At 48.3% G+C, this 21917-nt stretch overlaps 1 protein-coding gene across 1 annotated transcript in view; it reads right to left on the bottom strand.

Moving 5' to 3' along the window:
• CDH23 (cadherin related 23) overlaps nucleotides 1-21917 on the bottom strand; it is a 115792-nt gene that overhangs the window by 91013 nt on the left and 2862 nt on the right.

The following is a 21917-nucleotide window of genomic DNA, read 5'->3' as shown; positions in this document are numbered from 1 at the left end:
CTGCCCAGGGCAGTGACAGAGTCCCCATCCTTGCAGATGTCCAAGAGACACAAGGGTGGGGCAATAAGGGACGTGGCTTGCTGATGGTCAGGATGGTGGTTGGACTTGGTGGTCTTGATGGGCTTTTTCAACTGAGGTCATTCTACAACTCTACAAAATCCTGAAAATACTCAGCTCGCCAGGGAACACACATCTTCTGCTTTCCTTCTCCAAACCACACTATCCTTCTCTAAATCTTACTATTTTCCCATTCCCTCAAATAATTTACACAGCAGTAAGAGGGATTGGATGATGATACCATTCCTGTCACCACACATGAACAGTACCACAACCCTGCTACCCTCTCTCCCCTGTCAGAACAGAAAGTTACACCAGAATCACAGCCATCCAACCACCCTGGGCATCACAGGTGGTGGAAGAATCCTTGACCCTTCTATGACAAGGGCCCACCAACCTGGCTGCCACAAGTGTAGGGCGTCTCTCTTTGAAGTTGGAAATGTAACACGTGGGAAAAAGACTGGGACAGCAATAACGGCAGGACTGTGTCTGTTGTGTACAAAGGCAGCAGCTTTGGACCTTTGGAGCTACATTTTACACATTTATGCTGCCTGTCTCCTCCTGAAACACACCCAGGACTTATGCAACCCCCTCTTGGGGAGCACAAGGGCATGCCACAACCCTAAAGCATGAGGGAGACCTATCTCGGAGCAGGAGGGATGCTTGGCACCAGGCAATTACAGACCACTTGGTCCAACATCAATCACAGTAAAAATAATGGAAAAGCTGATATGAGATTCCATTAATAAAGAATTAAATGATAGGAACATAATTAATGCCAGTCAACATAATTTTATGGGAAATAGGCCTTGTCAAACAAACCCGATTTTGTTCTTTGATGAGATTACATTTTTTGGCAGATAAAGGTAACTGCGAAGGAGTAATAGACTTTTGTAAGACATTTGACTTAGTGCCGAGTGACTTTCTGATTAAAAATTTAGCCCTGTGTGATAACTAGCAAGTGTGCTCAGCTAAGGACAACCAACAGGTGCCAGGGCCACTGGTCATGGGCAGGGGACACCCCAGCGCGACGCTGAATTGCTGTTGGCATAAATTGAGGTGACAAAGATTGACAGCACAACAAACAGCAGGGGTGGGGAGGGGGAGAGAGCAGCCAGGTAAAACTCTCTGTAATTTGGATCTGTTTGGGTAAAAATAAGAATAATAATAAAAAACGGAGGTCTTCGCAACCCCACTCCGAATGTACTCAAAGAAAAGCTGGTGGGGCACAATGGCAGAGAAGGGGGACTCAAAGCCAGTTATAAGGCTACACTTAGAGAAAAGAGTGACGACTCAGGCTGTATTGAGCACATCCACAATGAGGACACATGTAACACTTAAAGATGAGTGCTCCAGAGCAGGAAAGCACAGCAAGACCCAGTACACAAAAGCAGACAAATCTCTATTAGAAGAAAGTACGTCAGCTGGGTTGAGAGGAGCTACGACTAACCACTGGAAAATGAAAAAAAAAATCTCTCCCCAACTCAGTATGTATCTATCCCTTTCACCAACACAGGTTCAATGCAGTGATGGGTCATGATCAAAGACACTTTGGGTGAAGCCTCAAGCTGTTGTGATCAGGCAATCCATCACCAACTTGCCCATCTATTTGACGACTGCAAGTGTAAAGAGATGAAAGGTGACCCTATACCTCAAAACTCACAATCTTCACATGAAACAAGTTACTTGCTTGGGTTGATTGCAGAGGACATCTGAAGCCATTCTTAGCAAAGCTTTCTTTGCCCCAGGAGATGGGCAAGACTGCGATCATGGTGTGACAGCAACAGCCCGTAACAAGGACAAGGTAAACCCAGTATCATCCCTCTCTGTTTTTCAAAATCCAATGGGAGAAACTGATTTTCTCCTTTTTACCTTGTACAGAAATGCAAACCAACAGGGTATTAGCGATCTGGAGGAGATACCTATGTGCTCTTCCTCTGCTCCAGACCCAAAAAGGTCTTGGCTCCATTTCATGGTGGAAGGGAAAAAGAGAAGGGAGAAGATCACAAAAAATCCTGCTGAACAGCAAAACCGTGTCCCACCCTGTTCTAATCATAGCTGCATTCATGGCTCATGAGCTGCAAACCCACTCACAAAAAAAAGCCAGGCAGCAAATGAACATTTAACCCTTCCCTATCACCCAGCATTCCAGTTACCTTCTGCTGGCAGGGAATTCAAGTCCTAACTGGGGTAAGCTGGGGGCCAGTATGAAGTGGCTGTGGGCTGAGCACATCCCAGCACCTGCACCCCAGGCTGCCATGTGCAGCCAGCTCCCGCCTGAGCGTTGCAGGAAACAAGAACCACGCATGCATCCAGGCAAAAATTACAATTAAAGAGGAGATAACATGAAGTGGGCCCCTGAAACAAGAGAAGAGACTTCACAGTCTCTGTGGCATCCGTTATCCTGATTTTTGCATATTTTTGCAGGTTGTCTCTGGGAGGAAGCTAAGTTTTTAAGCACGTGGTGTGAGGCAGCACGAAGACTGGGAAAGGACTACAAGAGCAGCATGAGCTCATCTGCATAGAAAGGTGCAGGAAACAGCAGCAAAAAGAAGTGGGCTCCCTTCAGGCAGGGAGTAATGCATTCATTGCAAACCCCTTCTGGGGCATTTGCAAATGAAAAGTCGTGCCTGGGCTGTGCTGAGGGAAATGCAGGTGCCACAGACCTAAGAAGCAATCTGACACAGGCCCAGGCTGAGGAAACAGGGACAAATTATCCTTTTGAAGCGCAAAGTTATGGGTTCCATTTGTTTCCCCTCAGGAATCAGACAGGGCAGTTAAGTGTCTTGATTCCAGCAGATAATCACAATTTATCTTGTCTCCTTTCGCTTCCTTTCTCTCAATCACAGCTACTTCTCTTACTCTCTCACGGGTACACAGATTTCCTTCTTTTTCCAAGTCTCGAACTCTGATTGACCTCGGGAGCTCGTTGTCACCATCATTGTTTTATTCATGTAGGAGTTTGTTTTGTGAGGTTTGGCTGCTTTACGGGGGCATACTTTTTATAGAATCATTGAGCCATGGAACCATTCAGGTCAGGAAAGCCCTCTCAGCTCACCCAGCCCACTCCCGCATCCCTCAGTGCCACATCCCCACGGCTCTGCAACGCCTCCAGGGATGGTGACTGCCAGAGCAGCCTGTACCACTGCATCACCTCTCTCTCAGAGGAGAAACATGCCCCAGTGCCCAATCTGCCCCTCCCCCTGGCACAACCTGAGGCCATCACCTCTCATCCAACTTTTGCCCCCCAAATGGGGAAGGATTCCTGCTTCAACATCTCGTTTTCGCCACCAGCTCCTACTTATTTCTTCTTCACTGGCTTTGCTTTCAAGAAGAGGATGAGGAAGGACAGTTTTATATGTTATGAAGTTTTATAAGTTATGAACTTATGAACTTATGAAGGACAGTTTTAAGAAGCCCTGAGCCCCAGGGCCAGGGAGGGGAATGGAGAATGAAGGAGTGCAACAGGAGAGTGCAGTTGCCAGAGCAAGATGTTGACAGCCTGTATGGGGCACAAGGGAGAGCACTGAGATGCAACAGGTTTCTAATTAGTTTCTTAATAAGATGCTCTCTTAAAAGGTCTGATCCGTACCCAAGTGGAGTTAATGGGAATCTCTTCGCTGATTGAGCTGGCTTTGGGGCTCAAGGCTTCAGGCATCAGCAGCACTTTAATATTAAAAGCACTTTAATCCCTGTTTGAAAGCCAGTGCCTGTTTCTCCTTGGCCGTTGCCCACACACTCACCCCTCTTGATCCTGGGGGGGATCCTACCCACTGACACAGCCGCCAAGCAGCACCTCCACTCCCACCCTTCCTTGGAAGGAACAGGGACAATTAACCCCAATGCAGTTGCCCCAATTGAGGGGGGGGGGTGGCGCACCCAACTGGGGGGCCCCAGCCTTCACACACTCCATGGATCTGATACTGAAATCCAAAACAAATGAATGTGAAATTTTTCAGAATCAATTGAAGCCCTTGCTTCTTGCAGCTAGGTGAGCAATACCAGCAGAACTCCCTCCACGCAGGCACGCTGGGTTTAAACCCCGACCATCATTTGGATATGCTCAAGGCATGCCTCACCTCACACCACGGTGTGGACAAAGGACAGCCCTCTCAACATTTCCACGCCTCTCTTCCACCTGTCTGCCAGCTCATTTCCTAAACAAGATCTCAATGCTCCTTCTCAGGATGGGCTCCAGCATTTGAACCCAAACTTTCCAGAGGGACTCTGCAAAGAAAGTTTCCACTCCTGCAGTTCGAGTTGAGCTCACCGTTACACTCTCGTCTTTCTGGACAGTGTTGGGTTACCCAGCAGCAGGGCTGCCTCTGCTCCCATCGCTGCCCGCATGCACATCACCCTTGGCTTATGGAAGGGAAAGGATCTCGGCACAGAGAGGAAAGCAAATCCACACAAACACAATCTCCTCCGAGCCATTTTATCATGCTGGGAGCTGAAAAGCCCAGAGGAGAGCCTTCCCTAGGGGCTCAGAGCCAGAGCAGGAGATGGAGCCTGTAATTTCTCTGCTGTGTTCAGTTTTAAGTGGAGCGGTTGGTGTCGAGATGGCATCCATAGGCAGAGCTGACAGGCAGCAGCGAGCCTCAGGAAGAGCCCTCGCTACTCAGAGGTGGCTGAAGGGATGGTTAAGGTTGTTTAAAAGAGTTAGAGGAGCGAGCAATAACCAAAGCCTTTCTTGGTTTCCTTCACTACTTACAGAACACCTTGGCTGGCTTTGCAAAGAAAATGGGAGGGGAAAAAAACACCACCACCACCCCCAGGGAGACAGTGAACATTCTTGACTTGTATCATGGAAGTAAAGAGAATCCCCGAGGCTGTCCCAGCAGATGCTGAAGACGGACCTGGGCAGAGAGGAAACATCCTCCCCTCCAGCGAAAAAACTACCACCTACAGCCACAGGGCTAAGAGAGCAACATCTTCCCATAAGCCATCACACGGGTCTTAAAGCAGCACGGACAGCAAGCTAGCCAAAAACTCGTGTCTTCATGCCTTTGCAAACCCAGCAAGGGTGGGTGCTTCCTGCTGCGCGTGAGCATGGAAGAGGTAAATATATCCAAATGCATTGATACAACAAGAGTGTGAAACAACAAAAGAAGTGCTTGTAAAAGGGAGGAGTCCGGGTCTGCTGAGGTATTCCCACTGTAAAAGTGGTTCCCGCACTGAAAAACCTTCTTAAAAATAATTTCTTCTCCACACTGCCTGAGAGCCCCGTAATTACTAACAATGATCAGAGAGCCATTCATTTCATCCCCAAATTAATATATCACGTTCAGAATGATATCACATTAATTTATCACAAGATTTATGAAACTTGCACTTTTTCTAATGAGATTTATGCAAATTCTCCTCCATCCATTGTCAGCACTGTAAAAAAAAATAGTAATAATAATAAAAGGAAGTTCTGCTCGGGAAGCTACTCTGTCCAAAAGCTCCATTGATAATGTGTCCTCTCCCTCTTCAGCCCTGCAGCAGAGAGGGAACCTCAACCCAACAACAGCACCCATGGGAAGAGCCCCAGTTCCTATGAGGGACAAGCCAACAGGAAGCAGAGGGGAAACCCACCTGGGAACACTGACCCCCTGTCCATAAAGGCAAATCCATCCCCATGCCATGCTGTCAAATGCCACCCTGGGCACAGCTCCACACAGCCCCATGCCCCACCCACATACGTCCACACTTGATCCTGAAGGAGAATCTAGCTAATACAGGCTTGATTAATGTTTCCGACACAAAGTTTAAACCATAAATCCATAGGATATCCCTTTCTAATTAATTTTTGAAATGAGAAGAGGCCCATGAAGCCTAAGGAATATTTCTGTTGTTCCTTCTTTCCTTTCTCCCAACCTCCCTCTGAAAGAAAGGAGTATGGTTTCCAGCTAATTAAACCATCAAGGAGCACAGGATACTGTCACAGGTGCCAGCATTGGAGGAGGGGAGGAAATGCCACTCAGTACAGATATCACCAGCACAAGGGGATCAAGGCAGAGAAACATGTCTGTGGGTGATGCCAATAACTTCACCCTGGTTTCCCACTGCTGCCTCTGTATTGATCCGACACCCCAGCACAGCTCTGGGGTGCTGTGCTCTTACCCTGCAGGCAGCTCAGCACCCCACAGCCATCCCCTCTCCACTGTGAGGTGGGAAAAAAACAAACAGTGAAACTCATGAGATGAACACCCACCTCAATGGCAAGCTTTGGGATGAATGGGTTGGATGCCCATTGAACCCCCCCAAACCCATTCTCGGCAGTATCAGCCCCACCTCGTGGTCCAGCTCCTGCTGACACCAGCTCTCCTTACAAGCTGTCCTCCCTAAGCCTGCAAGAGACTGATGTCAGCGCAGCACCGCTCTGCTTCCAGAAATGAGAGACATCTGTGGAATCACACAGAGTGACCAACAAGCACTGGATCCAAAGTGCTACACTGCAGAGCTGGGGTCAGCCCTGCTTAGGGAGCAGAGAGCTGTTTTCTGAACAAAGCCAGGCAAGCTGTGCTCTGTCTGCTGCCTGGTGAGAGCAGGGATAACAAGGGGCTCCTGACCCTGCAAGAGATGAAACCATGGCACCATGCAAAGAGCTTTGCAGGTCAGGACTGAGGTCCCAGGACTGTTTCAGCATTGAGAGGGGCTGCACAACTCCACTGCATCAGTGGCACTTAGGTACCACATTGCTGTGCTATAGGCACAAAATACCACCTCCAAGACAGTGCTGCTGTGAGCCACGCGTCCCCAGCCCTCCTGCCAAGCTGATCCCTATGGATGGGGACAAGAAAAGCCTGTCAGCACATTTTACTTGCACGGGGGAAGCTGGAACAGGATTCATTCACATCTTATTTGAAAACTCATCTGTGCCTTACAAAAGATGAAGCTTCCCTGGGGCTCTCAGCCTCATGGGGAATACAGAACCCTCCATGCTCCCTCAGTGGCTCAGGGAATAAATGCATGCAGACATCCTGATGGCAAACACTGCTGGATATTTTGCTCCAGCACAAAGTGACCTGAACTGTGCGCTGCTTACCTCTTGCAAGAAGAACCTGGAGAAAACCAGGAGTCCCACTGAGCAGTTGAAGGCAAGAGGTGGTACGAGTGGTCGCATTTTTGCCTGCAGACCTCGGATCCATAAGCAAATTGGCCTTGGACTGTCACCATAACTCTCAGAGACATCAAAATGTGTGCTGAGTGATGGATTCTGCCTCATTATAATGAAGATGCAGCAAAATCCTCACTGATTTATCTCTCAAGTTGAGTTAGCACCTCTCAATCTTGCAGTAAAAGCAAGTCTCACTGGTTGGGTCAGAAATGTGATGCCCAGAAAGGTCAGTTTGGTCAGGTTAAGTTCCTGGGGAAGTAAACAAACTCCTTAAGAGAACCAAGAGAAACCAACAGGTGCTTGGAAGAGTTTCCCCATAGGTGACAGCTTGGTTACATACATCATAGGATGGTTTGGGTTGGAAGGGACCTCAAAACCCACCCAGCTCCAACCTCTGCCATAGGCTGGCTGCCCCCCAGCAGCTCAGGCTGCCCAAGGCCCCATCCATAGCATCGAGCACCTCCAGGGATGGGGCATCCACAGCTCTGAGCAGCCCAAAGAGGTGGAAAATGCAACATAAAAGACATGCAAGTGTGTTAACCCTTCCACCATCAGTCCATGCCTCGCATCTGCCTTCTGACCCAGCACAGTTCCCTGCGGATGTGCCCCATCCAGGACAGCTCCCTGCCTCCTTCTCCCTCTCAAATGCCAAAGGGGAGCTGGGGAAAGGCCAGGCAGGCAGTGCCCGGGTATGTGAGGCACAAGCTTATCTGCCTCCCCGCCACCACACTGCGGCAAATTGTTGATAAATGAGGCTATTTAGGAGCAAGTGATGCCAGCATTGTGGTTATTAATGAGGCCGACGTGGAGACATTTCAGAGCGGCCCCATGTCCCATTGTCCTCTTGCTCATGAGTAATGGGGCACTTCAACCACAGGGCTTCAGAGCCCACTTGGGCTGCTGAACAATAAGCAAAATAAAACTGAAGGGAATGGATGGAGCACACTGGACCAATGACTCTCACACACTGAGAAAGCCAAAATGAAAGTTGGGCAGTGCTCCAGAGTTCAGGTGATGTTAAGCTGAGAGTGCTCCCCCACATTCAACCACCAAAACTCATCAATTCATAATGCAAGCTCCTAGTGGCCATAACGCAACCTGCAGCATCCTGCTCTCCCCATCTACCACCCTGCATAGTAAACATACCCCCAAAAAAAGCTGAAGGCAAGCCCCAACTGGAATCAGCACCAGTCCAGCTGTTCCTGCAGCACACGGTATGCTGCAGAGCACGATGAGGGTGACATTTGTTGAAGCCTGGGAGGCTTGCACGGGGCCATTGCCTCACTTTGCACATCACAGATGTGTAAACATGGCCAGGAGAGCAATGAGCGAGAAATAAAGAGGCCGGTTACTGCCGTAGGAAACCTTGGAACCAAGCTCTGCGGTCGCTGGTGGGAGTGCAAGGCAGAGCACACGAGCATGCAGCTGTAAATTTGTTTCCGACTTAATATACCCACGAGTGTTTTTTTCCTTTCCTATGAAAGCATTCCCTTTTGCAAACAAACATCTGGAGATCTCTGCTACAGCTGGACAATTATCCCCAGTGACTAAAGCATTCAATTAATTGAGCCTTCCTCATTTGTGAGCCGTCTGCAAAGAGGCCAAGGTTTGCAGGAATTTATTTGTTATTCGAACACGTTCAGTGCATGGCTTATTAAAAACATATTTCAGACAAAGGATCTCTCGCTAAGTGCTGCTACAATTGCTGCTCCGAGGGCTGGCAGCCGGCTGCTCACAGCACGCAGCCGGTCACCACGCACACACGAGAGCATCACTGCATTGTGATGGAATACTGAGCCTCTCCAGCAAGAGCTTTCCAAGGGCCTGTGGAAGCACCTGCACTACAGCATTCCCTCTAGCAAGCGCCTTCTGAAGCACCTTTGTAAGATGTGAGGTTAATAGGATGAATAATACCAAACGGTATCATAGCCAAGAGATTTTATAGATAGTAGAGTTAGATTATCGCAATGGAAAAGAGACAATCAAAATAAAGGGAAAACGATCACCCATGTTCTAGGCTCACTATAGAAAATTCCAAAGGAGTGATCCCCAGAAAGAGATCCTTCCCCAGTGGTGGTCAGTCCCTAAACGGGGTCTAGAAGAGGTGGAGCCAGACTCCACCCCTTCTGGTCACACAGTGCATTGTCTTCACCTGTGCTCCCACAGCTAACTCAGTGCTCACCTCAGGTGATCAATCAGTGGTTCAGGCTGTGAATCAACAGTTCCCATACAGCCTTCAAAACCACAGAGCAACTCATGCACAAGTTGTCGCAAACAGAACAAGAACGCCCGAATTAACTGACTTGATGCAAAGCTACAGATGGAAACATTTCTTAGTTGCTTGCACAACATCTTGCAAGCATCCCAGTAGCTCCTCATTGAGACTCCTGCATGTTTTGGCTCAGAACTCCAGGGAATACTTGCTACATCACAGCAGCAGGAGAAAATAGGGGAGAAAAGGAGCAGGGAAGGGCTATTTCCAAGATGAATGTGGTCCCTTGGGCACGCAGCAAGCACAGGCTCGCCTTTGCTCCGCCCTTGCCTCAAGCAGACAGCCTGTGCTCAAAAACAAACCACCCTTATTCAGATGTGGAATCCAAAATGTTAATGTCCAAACTCAAAACAAAACCCTATGCTAAATCCCAGCTGTTGGGTTGTTTGAAGGCAAGAAGAAAGCAATCACGGAGGTTTCAGAGGCTGTTCTAAAAGTGGAAAGCTATGAAGAGAAGAGTGATCCTATAAGTCACAGTTTGAGGCTTTTTATTTCAATTGCTCCCAAGAAAGGGCTTTCAAATCTTCTCTTCCCCCTCAAGCTCTAAATGAGGGAGAAATGAGTATTGACCGCCAAGCGGAGCAGCTACTCGTACACATCAGAGAGGACAAGGGCAAGCCACCTCTCCCCAACAGCTGTACCATGGGTGTCAAGCATTTCTCCAGCTCCACCAGCCCTGGGAGGACCAGGGATCCTGCAGCACAGAGCACACGCCAAGAAGAGACAGATAAAAACCTCAAAGACACCCAACAGTGAGCAGCAAGCATTTTCCTACCACCTATTTTTCACCTTCTCCCTCTTTGGGTTGTGCTTTGTTCCAACCCATGTCCCTGGCAGGATGCAGAGGGCATCCTGGCCCAGGCAGCTCTTAACTTCCCTCAAATTTGGGCTAAGATTTTATCTGTCCTTATTGAAGAGCACTAATAAGCCTTATTAACTGAGAGAAATGGAGAATGGAATAAGAGAAGGATTTTCCTTGAACCCATTGTGCAAGGAATTCATAACTTCCCTAATACCTGTACCAATAACTGATACTCTTGCTGAGTCTGTTTTAAAATCAAGCTGACTCTTTTCCATAACAAATATGTACATGTATACATATATATATATGTATGCATTCTTATCCTCTTCCAGTACTGTTCATGAAGACAGACCCAAACAGACCCAGTGAACAACATTAAATTAACATCCCCAGTTGCAACAACACTGTCAGGTCCTGGAGGGCACAGGCAATCTGGGGTACCAAGAAGAGGAGGCTGAGGATGATGCACAAGATGAACCCTGCCACTGCAAGCCAATCAGGGCATGGGCAGAATCTCATTTGTTATGGGATCTCCAGTTCTCCAGATCTTAACCCCCAGACCTCAGAAGCAAAACAAAGGGGTTTGCAGCCTCCCCCCCTTTTGCAACAGAGCTCTGTGACATGCCTCCCAAATGACTGATGAGTCGCACGTTGTTTTTGAGCAACTCACGTGGCTTGTCAGCACGCAGGATGACAGACCTTGGGAACCTGGGCATTAATACCAGAGATTTATAGTCAAATCTGTCACGGATGGGGAAGCTTTTTCCCCAAGAACTCTGCCTGAAGGTCGCTTTCCCTGGGCAGTAAGAGCAAAGAAACTCTCTCAGCCACCTCAGGCCCCAGGAAAGGGCACACAGGGGAAGGAGAGATGCCCACAGAGCCCCAGCTGGAGGCTCCACACCGGCTCTGGGACCCCCAGCCCAAACGCCACATCCTCAGCAGGTTAGGCTGTGTTTCTGTTTCCCCACGACTGACCAAGTCTCATCCATCCACATTCAGCTGGGATGAGAGGTTTGCAAAGCACTCCTACTCCCTCCAAGCGTTCCTTACACAAGGATCAGGAAGCCATTGCTGCAGGACGTTTGATGCATGAGGCTACATCTTTCCATGCACAAATACCATCAAGGAGTTCATGGATGCTGCTGCTTGCTTATATTTCACTGTCAATGCTGCGCTATTATTTTTGTAGAGTGACTGCTACTGCAATTCCAACAGCCAACAGGTGCTGTGGAAATTGGGATAAACCTTGAAGATATGACTTCATCCAGCATATTAGTAAAACCCCACGTATTTGTAATTCAAGGACAGTGAAGTCACACTGCATAATCTCTCCATCATGGAATTTCCCCATAAGATTTCCCAGGCATTCCACTGGTACAGGCAGTGTATGGGTGAGCTGCTCAAAACAGGGCACAACTGTGGAGCAATTACCTCACATTCATTATCCATAGCACAAACTCTGTTGTCTCTGCTGCTAACTAGGCTGCAGTTGGTTGGTGACAGTGGGAGGTATCAAGAGGGGGAAAAAACATCTTGGAGCATGTTCAGAGAAGGGTAACAAAGCAATGAAGGGTCTGGAGCACATCTTATTGGGAGCAGCTGATGGCACTGGGGTGGTTTCGTCTGGAGAAGAGGAGGCTCAGGCTGTGGCAGGGGTTTGGGTTGGATACTAGGATACATTTATTCTCCAAGAGAGCAGTGATGCAGTGTCACAGGCTGCCCAGGGAGAAGCGGGAGTCACCATCCCTGGAGGTGGTGCAGTCATGGAGATGTGACACGGGAAGTGGGCAATATTGGTAGTAGGTGGACAACTGGACTAGGTGATCTAAGCAATCTTTTCCAACCTTAATTATTCTATGAAAGATGTTTGAGACTACTTTAACCACAAATTATCCTTGCCCCTGAGAACCAGCCCTAAGATTTCTGAGCATGCCAAGGGTATCTGACTTGGGGACATGAAATGAGCCATTTTGCTGCTTCTCTCTTCTCCCTGCCAAGACTCATGACCAACACAGGAAGAGCAAGACAACAACCTCAGGATAAGTAGAGGCAAAACACTCACTAAAACCAACCTTGGGCTGGGTGGAAATTTCACAGATCTCAAAATACCCCACCAGGAGGACACCTGTGTGGAGAGGCACCATACAGATCTTCCATCCTTCCTAAAGCACACACCAGGACAGGCTGATGTCACACAGTCCCCTTCTCTTGACTGGCAGAGTGGATCAATCTGGACAAAGGAGACTTTAGAGGCTTAGTCAGGGCAACATGAATAAATTCAATGCATCATTTATTCATTCAATTTTGACTGTCTCTAACGATGCACTATCTAAAAGTTTTTCTGGTGTATTCTTATTTAAAACAATAATCCCTGTGTATAATTCTTAGTCTCCAATTTGTTTAGAAAGCAGCAGATTATAAAACTTGAGCCACTTTGGAAGGACACAGTTGACATCGTGTCATTTCTTCCCATGCCTGAGCCTGTTTAAAGGACCAACATGAATTGCTCCAAATCAGAAATTTCCTTTCTACTAGCCTTGTTTGGCACCAGTTGTGGAACACTGCTGCCTGCAGCCTTTGCTGGACCTTACATATCAGAAGACCCCTGCAAGCACACCTGTCCCTGCAACATTTATCCATCTTGTCACAAACCCAAAGCCGCACCACAACGCTCTACCAAAAAGAGACTCCTTGGAGCAGAGATGAGCCAGATTCACAGTCTCTGATCCCAGCTCCTGACCCCCTCCTTTCCCTCCTTATGGATGAAGTAAATTAGCTGTGACACTCATTAGCTTCAGCTCCTAATTAGGGAAAATTAATATTGGTTTTGATAGAAGTGTTGGCTCTCCCAGGCAAAGGCATTATCAACCTCATTATCTTGTTTTGGAGCGAGTTTCAGCACAGAACATTCTTCTTGGGAAGCCTACAGGTGACACGTGCCCCCTTTCCCAGACCTTCCAGATCACCCAACCCCATTCCCACCCTATCCTTCCTGGGGCCAGCGTCCTGCTGGCACTGCTCTCATGACAGCACCCAATGATGCCATGTGTCTTGGCAATGCTTCGGACAGCTAATGGCTAATTAGTGACTGATTGATGAAGAGAGTTTTCGGGGAAAGCAGGGGAAGAAGAGGTCTATGTCACTGAGAGGAGCAATTCTGGGAAAGTCTTCAATTTTTCATGCTAGGACAAGTGGAGCTTGCACACCTTCCTGCCTTTCAGCTGGACCGTACTAAATGGGGCTGTTGCTCCACATCACATTTTTAGGACCATAATAGTCTCTCTGGAGGAGCAACAGCCATCTCTGCCTGCCTGCAGCTCCTCCTCCCAACCAGCCTTCAGGACAGGCAGCCCACAACCCTCGTGCCCCATGACCCGTTGCCCAGGCTTACTGCAGGACTCCCCACCAGCTCTTCTTGCTGCTCATAGGGGCTCTGACAATGCCTAACCAAAGCAAGAGATGGAGCTAAACAGAAGGGAAACATTTGCTACCACAGTTATGTACAAAAAGCCACTGTCTTATTCACACATTAATAATAATAAAGATGTCAGATTGTCAGATAAGAACTTAATCTCATTCAGAGCACAATTAAAGGTGCCATTAGCCAACCACCTGGGGCCACTTCTGCTTTTCCAGTGCAGTGGGTTTAGCAGATAACTGGCTTGAGAACAGGACGGATCTCCACACCAGCTCATTGCCACTACCATGGGCAGCCCTAACAGCCCTGTGCTCCAGCCAGGGCACCACGTATGCATTTTCTTACTCCAAAGTGAGTCACATGCAGGACTCCCCTCCTCCATCCCTTGCTGACTGACTTGGGGGATGCTGCACATCTTTATGGTTTCTGCGAGAGCATCCTTTTGCAGTGCAACGCTACCTGCCTGGGAATTTTATTTTTCTCCCCCTCATCCACATGGAGCCCTAATTTATGACCATTTGCACAACTCCAGTGAAGCACACAAGTAATGGCTGCTGGTTGATGAGCTCTCTGCAGCCTTTCCCTCACAGCTCCGTACCTGACAGGATTGCAGACAGCATCAAGTTTTCAGTGCAATCTGCACTGGAAATTCTTGCTCTGAATGCAGTCCTTCCCAAAGGGCCCAACAGAAGCAGAAGAGAGCAGCAAGACTCCATAGGAGCATTACTGCCTTCCCAATGCTCTCAGGCACCCACTTTGAGCTTGGGAAATGCATTACAGCCATAAATATCCCTTACATGCTCAACGAGGAGTGCAAACAGGCAACAGGGCTGAAATCAGGGTACAGGGCACTTCTGTTAGTGTAAGGGGAGGTGATCTCCCACCTTAAGTACAACAGTCACTTCAAAAGCCAAATTCCTCCATTTTCAGATAGGCAGAAAGAAACCCAGGACTGAATCGCTCTCCTACCTGGGAGTGCGATGGCAGACCGCCCGCACGATGCAGCACACGATGCTCACCAGAGCAGACGCTTGACAAAGCGATGCAGATGAATGGAATAAAATTGAGTTACTAAGCATTAAATGTCAAGTGTTTGAAATCTTTCCCCCTTGCGTAAAGAGCAACACTAATAAATCTTTACGAGAGGAAACGCGGAACGTATTCACTCTTTTGACCACTGCTGCAAATGAAGCAGATGTTTTCATTGAGTTGTCCAACAATGCTGTCTCGATCTTTCTTCCCCCAAGTGGTTACAGTTAATTCCAAAACCATCAACTCACAGGAGCGCCTTGACAGGAGGAAACAATTTATTAACTCCCGCTGCCAATCAAGCGTATTAATGTGGCCATCACAGCAAGGGGCCTCGGCACACAGCTATGATAACACAGAGAAAAACCACAATGCCAAAGCGACCACCTTACATGTCCCCTGGTCCCAAAAGTAAGGGAAAAGACAACAAAAATCAGGAATGAGCCACTGACGCAATCAATGCAGCCCAATTAGCATGGTTGGGCAGCTGTAGCGATGTTCACATTGGTATGAGCTTCTTTATAGAAATAAGGATAATTTTGCAAAGAAAAGGGTTAAATAGTCTCAACACTGCTCACAGGGATGGGGGCAGCTTTGTATGCACTGACACCTCCCAGCAGCAAGGTTTCTATTTGGCAGTCTCAGCACATGGCACATATGAGTGTTTCCAGAACGGCTCTCTTCTACCAGCTTATTTTTGTATGGGAACGTGGGGGGTTTCTGTAATGGGCTAGCTGAATTTCCACATTTTCATTGCTTAAAATGACTTTGGAGCAGGTGAAGAGAAGCAAGACTTCTTTTTTTATGTTTATTATTATTTTTTTTTGCCATTACCAGTGAGCAACAACAAGGAAGTAGCGGCAACAGGGAATAGCTTAAACACTCTTATTAAATAATATATATAAAAGTAACACTTCTACAGCAACCAATCACGGGATGTTTAATTAAAAGGTTAATTTTTCACAAGGCTGGAAGTCAAACAGGTTTAAAGATTCCAACAGCAGCTCTCGTGGGGATGCCTCTCCCAGCACCGAGGCACTGCTGGACAGAGCCTCGAGCGGTTCCCCACCTCGTCCAGGAGCTGGATGCATGCCCCCACACTATGTCACTGCCAAGCCACCATCGTGCAACCCGCTGGATGCCAGCCCACCTCGAGGCCATTCGTTCCCAGCAGCTGCTTCTTCCCCGCAACCTTTTCTTTTTTCAGCTCACACAACCCCAGCGTACCAAGCTCCCGCTTTGGCAGAATGGCACAGGCATGGTTATTGAACTTTATGATTAGGGCTTTCTTGATTTTTTTGTTGTTGTTTATTTGTCCAAAAATCCCTGTGGTTAGACTCTGGGAGGAAGCAGCTCATCTTCTTCCACCCTTCCCACCAGAACAACAATCATATATGCACCTCCCTACCGTATGGGATCCTGGTAGCCCTTCAAACATTACTACCTCCAAGAGATACAAATAACCTCTAACACAGACTGAATATACAGATCACTGTATGACTTAAAGCTCTCCCATGACACAGCACATCCTGAAGCCTTGGTGGATAAGGATCAAGGTGAATCATAGAATGGATCACGGAATGACCTGGGTTGAAAAGGATCTCAAAGATTATCTAGTTCCAATCCCCTGACATGGGCAGGGTCACCAGCCACTAGACCAGGCTGCCCACAGCCACAAGTTAGAAGAGCTCAGATTACAGAATGGCTACTGGGGTGAAAGAGACCCCAAAGTCCATACATCTTCAACCCCTGCCATGGACTGGATGCCCCCCAGCAGCTCAGGCTGCCCAGGGTTCCATCCATGGCACTGGGCACCTCCAGGGATGGGGCAACCACAGCTCTGGGCAGCAGTGCCCTCTGAGATAACACAGATTAACACTGACAAAACCCTCTCAAATATACAAACCAAACCAGATCTCATTGCCATAAACACACATCTTCCTCTGCTGCTGTTAAAAGGGTTTGGCCAGAGCACAGGAGTTTGCATGACCCAACATGGCGAGCCTAAGCCTGCAAACAGTTTGATGAAGTTGCCTAATCCAAGATTAATTTGTCCACAGTGCAAATACACTTTCTGCCTTCTCTCTCTGTTCTTATACGTAAGTATCGATGTTACTGCTTATTAGCAAAGCAAATAAGAAGATTTAAGTGATTGATGAAGTGATTAATTTAATGACGCAGGACTGAGAGTTTGGGGTGGGGACTTTTTTTTCCTTAAGTTTCCTGATGTTGGGAATAACTAATTATGAAGCCTTCAGTTCACACTAATTATGCTGTACTACCCAAAGCTCAGCAAACAGCTTTGTCGATGGACCTTCTAATGACCAGAAGCAGGAAAAGGGTTTGCTAGGAGGGCTGAAACTTCTTTTCATCAGGCTGTAGGATGCATTCTTCAAACATCTGTTGTTCATTAGAATTGTTACAGCACTTAGAAACAAACCTGGCCCTTTGCAGAGCACTTATCAGCCCTGACCCAAGGAGCCTGCAAATCCAATTTTAGACAGTAAATAGACATCGGAAGGTAATATTGCTTTCAATTAATCCCAGAAATGAAGGCGATGTTCTTACGGCTTGGGCTTCTAGAGGAGAGCATTCACTCGCAGCCATGCCCGTAATGAAGCTTGCAGAACAGACTTCATATTCAAAAATATCTCAATCTCTCTCACAGCCAGAGCCCAGCACATTCATCTTGAATTATCCTTTGTAAAAGGCCAAATCAATTCTGCCGGCTGCACGCGGGCAGGCACACACACCCCGCCGGGCTCATGGGCATGCAGGCACTCCCACAGCCAGCCCCAGGTGGCACTGCCATCCCATAGTGGCCACCTACCAGAGGATGGAGAGCCCAATTTGAGACAAAAGGATGTCCCTGGCCCTCTTGCACTGTTCTCAGCTCCTATGTCTTATAAACCTACACAGTCTTGCAGCTACTTGTAATTGTCAGTCATGCCAAAAACTCTTAAAAAGAAAAAGCAAAAGGAATGGGACAAATCTGTGAGCAAATGGATTGCAGCTGCCCCCCAAATGCTGGGTGTTGGCATAGCTGGGATGGGGATCTGTCTCAAGGTGGCTGGAATCTCGCTTGCACGCTGCTACCTGAAAGGTTTCTAACTCTGGAACATTTGTGGAGCCCTTATGTCACTGAAGTCACCAACAAAGTAACACAAAAAATTACAAATAAATAAAAGTAGAGATAGATACTTATCTTGCTTCCCAGCGTGGAAAAGAAACACAGCACAGCCAGGGCTGCAGAGGAGGATGATAAGGCATGGACAAAGCCAGAGAGCAGGCTGGAGGCTTAGCTCTCCACACGAGAGCTCATCTACAGGGAAGGCAGATAGTGCCCTTAGCAGGACCACACTGAGGCCTTTGCCCATAAATCCAGCCAAGCATGCAGCCCCAGGAAGGAGGTTCCCAGCAGCACTGCTACAATGCCACCACATTTTGCAAAGGCATCTTCCACAGTGCCAAAATTTCCCAAGAGACCGGATTTTGGAGAGCAGGCCTACCGCGGTTTGCTCACCCTGCTCCGTTTGGTGAGTCAACCCAGGGCTCCGTAGCCATTCTTTGCACATCTCTGCCCAGAGAGCTGCGAGATGGTTTAATCAGTCAGGAAGCAAACACTGGCACTCTGCTCGACACTTCCCTCCAGCTCTGCACCAGGCAGGTGCCACCGCCGGCCACACAGGAACCCAGCCACGGTCCCCAGCAGATGCCCGCAGCTGTGGGATCAGGCAGGGCTTAGCACAAGCAGCCTGAGCTCAGATAACCGTATCTACAGTAGCAGCTTGAGCGGCCCAGCACCCCCAGGGACTCACCCGGGTGCCAAAGCATCTGGCTGCTCAGGACCAGCTCTGAAAAGCTGGCATGGAGGAGGTGATTGCCTTGGAAACTGCACAGTGCATGGGGATGTGCTGCCTCCCTGCCCAAGGAATCCTCTGGTCCCAGATGAGGGTGGACAATGAGGTCAGGTCATCCACAGCCATCAGCAGGACCTGCTGTCCCAGGCCACAAGTGACCAACAAGCATCCTGCCTGTTGAGCAGTGAAACCCACTCCCAAAAGGAATGCAAGTTCCCAAACTAGTCAGATTTTTATTTATTTTTACAACCACTCCCACTCTGTTCCCAAAGCACGAGCTATTTGCAGCGCTTTTACCAGCTCAGCAAAGTTCTGCATAGAATCACAGAACCATTAATGCTAGAAAAGACCTCAGATCACCAAATCCAACCCCAGCCCAACCCCACCTGCCCACTGAGCCATGTCCCCCAGTGCCACATCTCCAAGGTTCTTGAAAACCTTCTTGAAAACGCAGCAAAGAGGATAGCCAACCTTTGTAACATAAAACACCACGGGTTCCCCCATCCCTTTCCATCCTGCATCACCCAAGCCGAGCAAGCTTTGCAGAAGTCGGTCCTTCAAATTCATCCTCCTCTCCCACTTTAAGACATTATTCCAATGATGCTGAAACGTCATCACTTTGATGAAGGGGAAGTGGGATTGTTCTGGTTTGAGCAGTCCCTTTTGTCATGCAGTTTGGGAGGCAGTGAGGCATGAAAGCTTTCACAGAACCACAGCTGAATTGAGAGAGGTGGTCACAAGGCTGCTTAGGGACCCGACGTGACTGATATTTTCATTTCTGAAGCCCATCCTGCATAGAGCAAATCCATTTGCTGGCCAATTAGACCCCCAGTCACTGTATGACACTAAGATGACATTCCTTTTTGGGGGGCCCAAGCAGCTAAGCCCTGCAGCATTCAGAAAGCCCCACACCACCTGCCCCATGGGGAGTACCAAGGGTAGCCATGGGGTTGACAGGGGTGCCCCATCCTCCCTATATGGGAACTGCTGAATCATGGCCTGAACCACTGATGGATGAGCACCGAGGTGAGCACTGAGTCAGCCATGGGAGAACAGGTGAAGTCAGTACACCTGTGTGACCCGAAGGGATGGAGTCTGACTCCACCTCTCCCAGGCCTCATTGTCTCTTTTTCTCAATAATCCGTCTAACTATACCACCTACAAAATCTCTTGGCCCTAATACCATCTTGTTTTATTCATTCTGTTAACCTCACATCTTACACTCCACAACCCAAACCCCTGTCTGATGGAGCTGCAGCAGTGCCACCCCTTCAGTGTTCCAGTGAGCCAGAGTCCTCCAGCACTTCGCCCGGCATCAATATCCATGCTGCTCTCCATTACCTATGGCCCTCTCTGATGTGTGGCATTAAATGAAATGGCCCTTGGAATGATTTTGCTTAAGGCAGTGGGTAGCACGATAAAGACAGACAGCTCCTCTCCTGTGAGCTCTCCCTCCAAGGGCTGTTAACCAGCTATTACTTCTACTTCTGGAGCAAAACAATACGCTCTAGCTACCAGAGCAAGCTCTCCAATGCCTGTTGCTCTGTTTCTTCCAATGCACCTGATCAAATCAGCAGTGGGGACCGTTTAAAAAGCGGCAAAGCTCTCCCCCTGCACACAGTTGCCCATCCATCTGGAGGTCCCCAGCACTGCATCCCCCAATCCGTGCCCCAGACACCCAGCCCATCATTATCCCTCCCTCTTTCCAGGAATCCCCTAGCTCTCTTGCTTCCAACTCGATGGCACTCGCCCTCCTCCTGCTCACGTTTCCTATTCCCCATGCTCCCATCCGGTGCTCCCCCTCTGCCTGTGTGTGTGTTTCATTACTTCTGGGTGAAATAGCTGACTAGAGGGTCACTCCACCTGAAAATTGCTCTCCCCGGACCTAAATGAAACAGATGGGCATTGATGATGTTTTCAGAGGAATTAATCAGCCTGGACTGGCGGCAGTGCCGGCAGCTTCATAGTCCCAATCTCACCTAATGAATTCCGAGTTCTCTGTCTTAATAGCTCCTGACAAGACTAATTTACTCCTGTAAGTGATTAGAGGGGGGAACGAACTCTTAATTGTTGCTTAAGATTCCTCTAGGTGTCACAAGCAGTGAGCGGGGAAGCTCAATTTGTGTGAGGTGCTCCTGCACCCAGGCACATCAAGGGATGTGAGGATGGCTGCAAGAAGGCACCCTGGGCTGCCCAGGCAAGGGAAGGACTAGCTCTGAGCAGGGAAAGCTGAGTGCTGCATCTGTGCCCATAGCACTGAGAACCAGGGCTGGGATGTTGAGGGTGCTGCAGGAAGGTGCCAAGACCAGGTGGGAGCTTCAGACCCAGCTCAGAACGTTGCAATCCCCTTTATTAATAATCCAGCATCCTCTGCAGTGAGCATTCACGCAGTGCTACGGTGATGGATACTTCTCAAAGACCTCAAGAAGCCATGAGTTTTTTTCAGCTCTGCTACATGCCCCCAGCTGGGGTACAAGAAAGGCGCTGCCAGGTGATGCTTTTTCCTATCAGTTAACAACCTTCACTCTGAAAACCAACAGCCAAATAAAACAAAACAAGCACTTTGTCAACATTTCCAAGGCTGATGTTTCCCTCTGGTGCATCTGGAACCGAAATCCCAGAGCACCAATATCCTTAAGGGTGAATTTCATTGCTGTGCAGTGTAATACAGAGTTTAGGCAAAATAAAAAAATAAAAATCAAGCCCCAAACGTAATGCCAGGAACAACTTCATACACACAATATCTCACTGGAAAATAGACTTTCAGAAATCTCCAGCCATCTTTCATCAGAATAGAAGTTCCGTCAAATTCCTATGAGATATCTCAGGCTCAAGTACTCCCAGAGCCACACGCTTGGTCAGGAAGCATTCCCATTAACACACTCCCAACCAGCTCCCACTTCTACATCCACACAGCTTTCTTCCCAGCAGCTCCCCAAGCCATGCTATGATTTTAGCAGAGCCTTCCAACTTCTGAGAGCTGTGGCAAGGATCTGAGCATGGCAAGAACAGGGATTGAGGATGCTGCTCAAGGCAGTGGGTGGAGGTAGGAGCGCATGAGAAGGGGCCTCCATCTCCTCCTGGCCACCCTCTGCTGTTGCTCATGAGGGCTCCCAATCAATTCCTCCAGCATTAAAGGCCCGTCACGAGCCCTGATTGAAGAGCACAAGTTTAATGGACTGAGAGCCTGGAAAAAGGCTGAGAATGACCAGGTCGATTTCTGCATTTACTTCAGACCAATCACTACCTAAATAAAGAAATAAAAAAATAAGCTACACCTGCCAATCAAATGATGACCAAATTTTTTTTTTTTTAATTCCAAGGGCACCAACACATACACTCATGGCCGTGCACCACAACCTCGCTCAGACTCCCAG

Source organism: Cyrtonyx montezumae, unplaced genomic scaffold, assembly GCF_038088225.1.
Source record: "Cyrtonyx montezumae isolate F1298 unplaced genomic scaffold, pur_monq_1.0 scaffold_4, whole genome shotgun sequence".
In the NCBI taxonomy this organism is placed as follows: domain Eukaryota; kingdom Metazoa; phylum Chordata; class Aves; order Galliformes; family Odontophoridae; genus Cyrtonyx; species Cyrtonyx montezumae.
The sequence above is the reverse complement of the archived record's forward strand: the minus strand, read 5'-3'. Positions and strand labels throughout refer to the sequence as shown.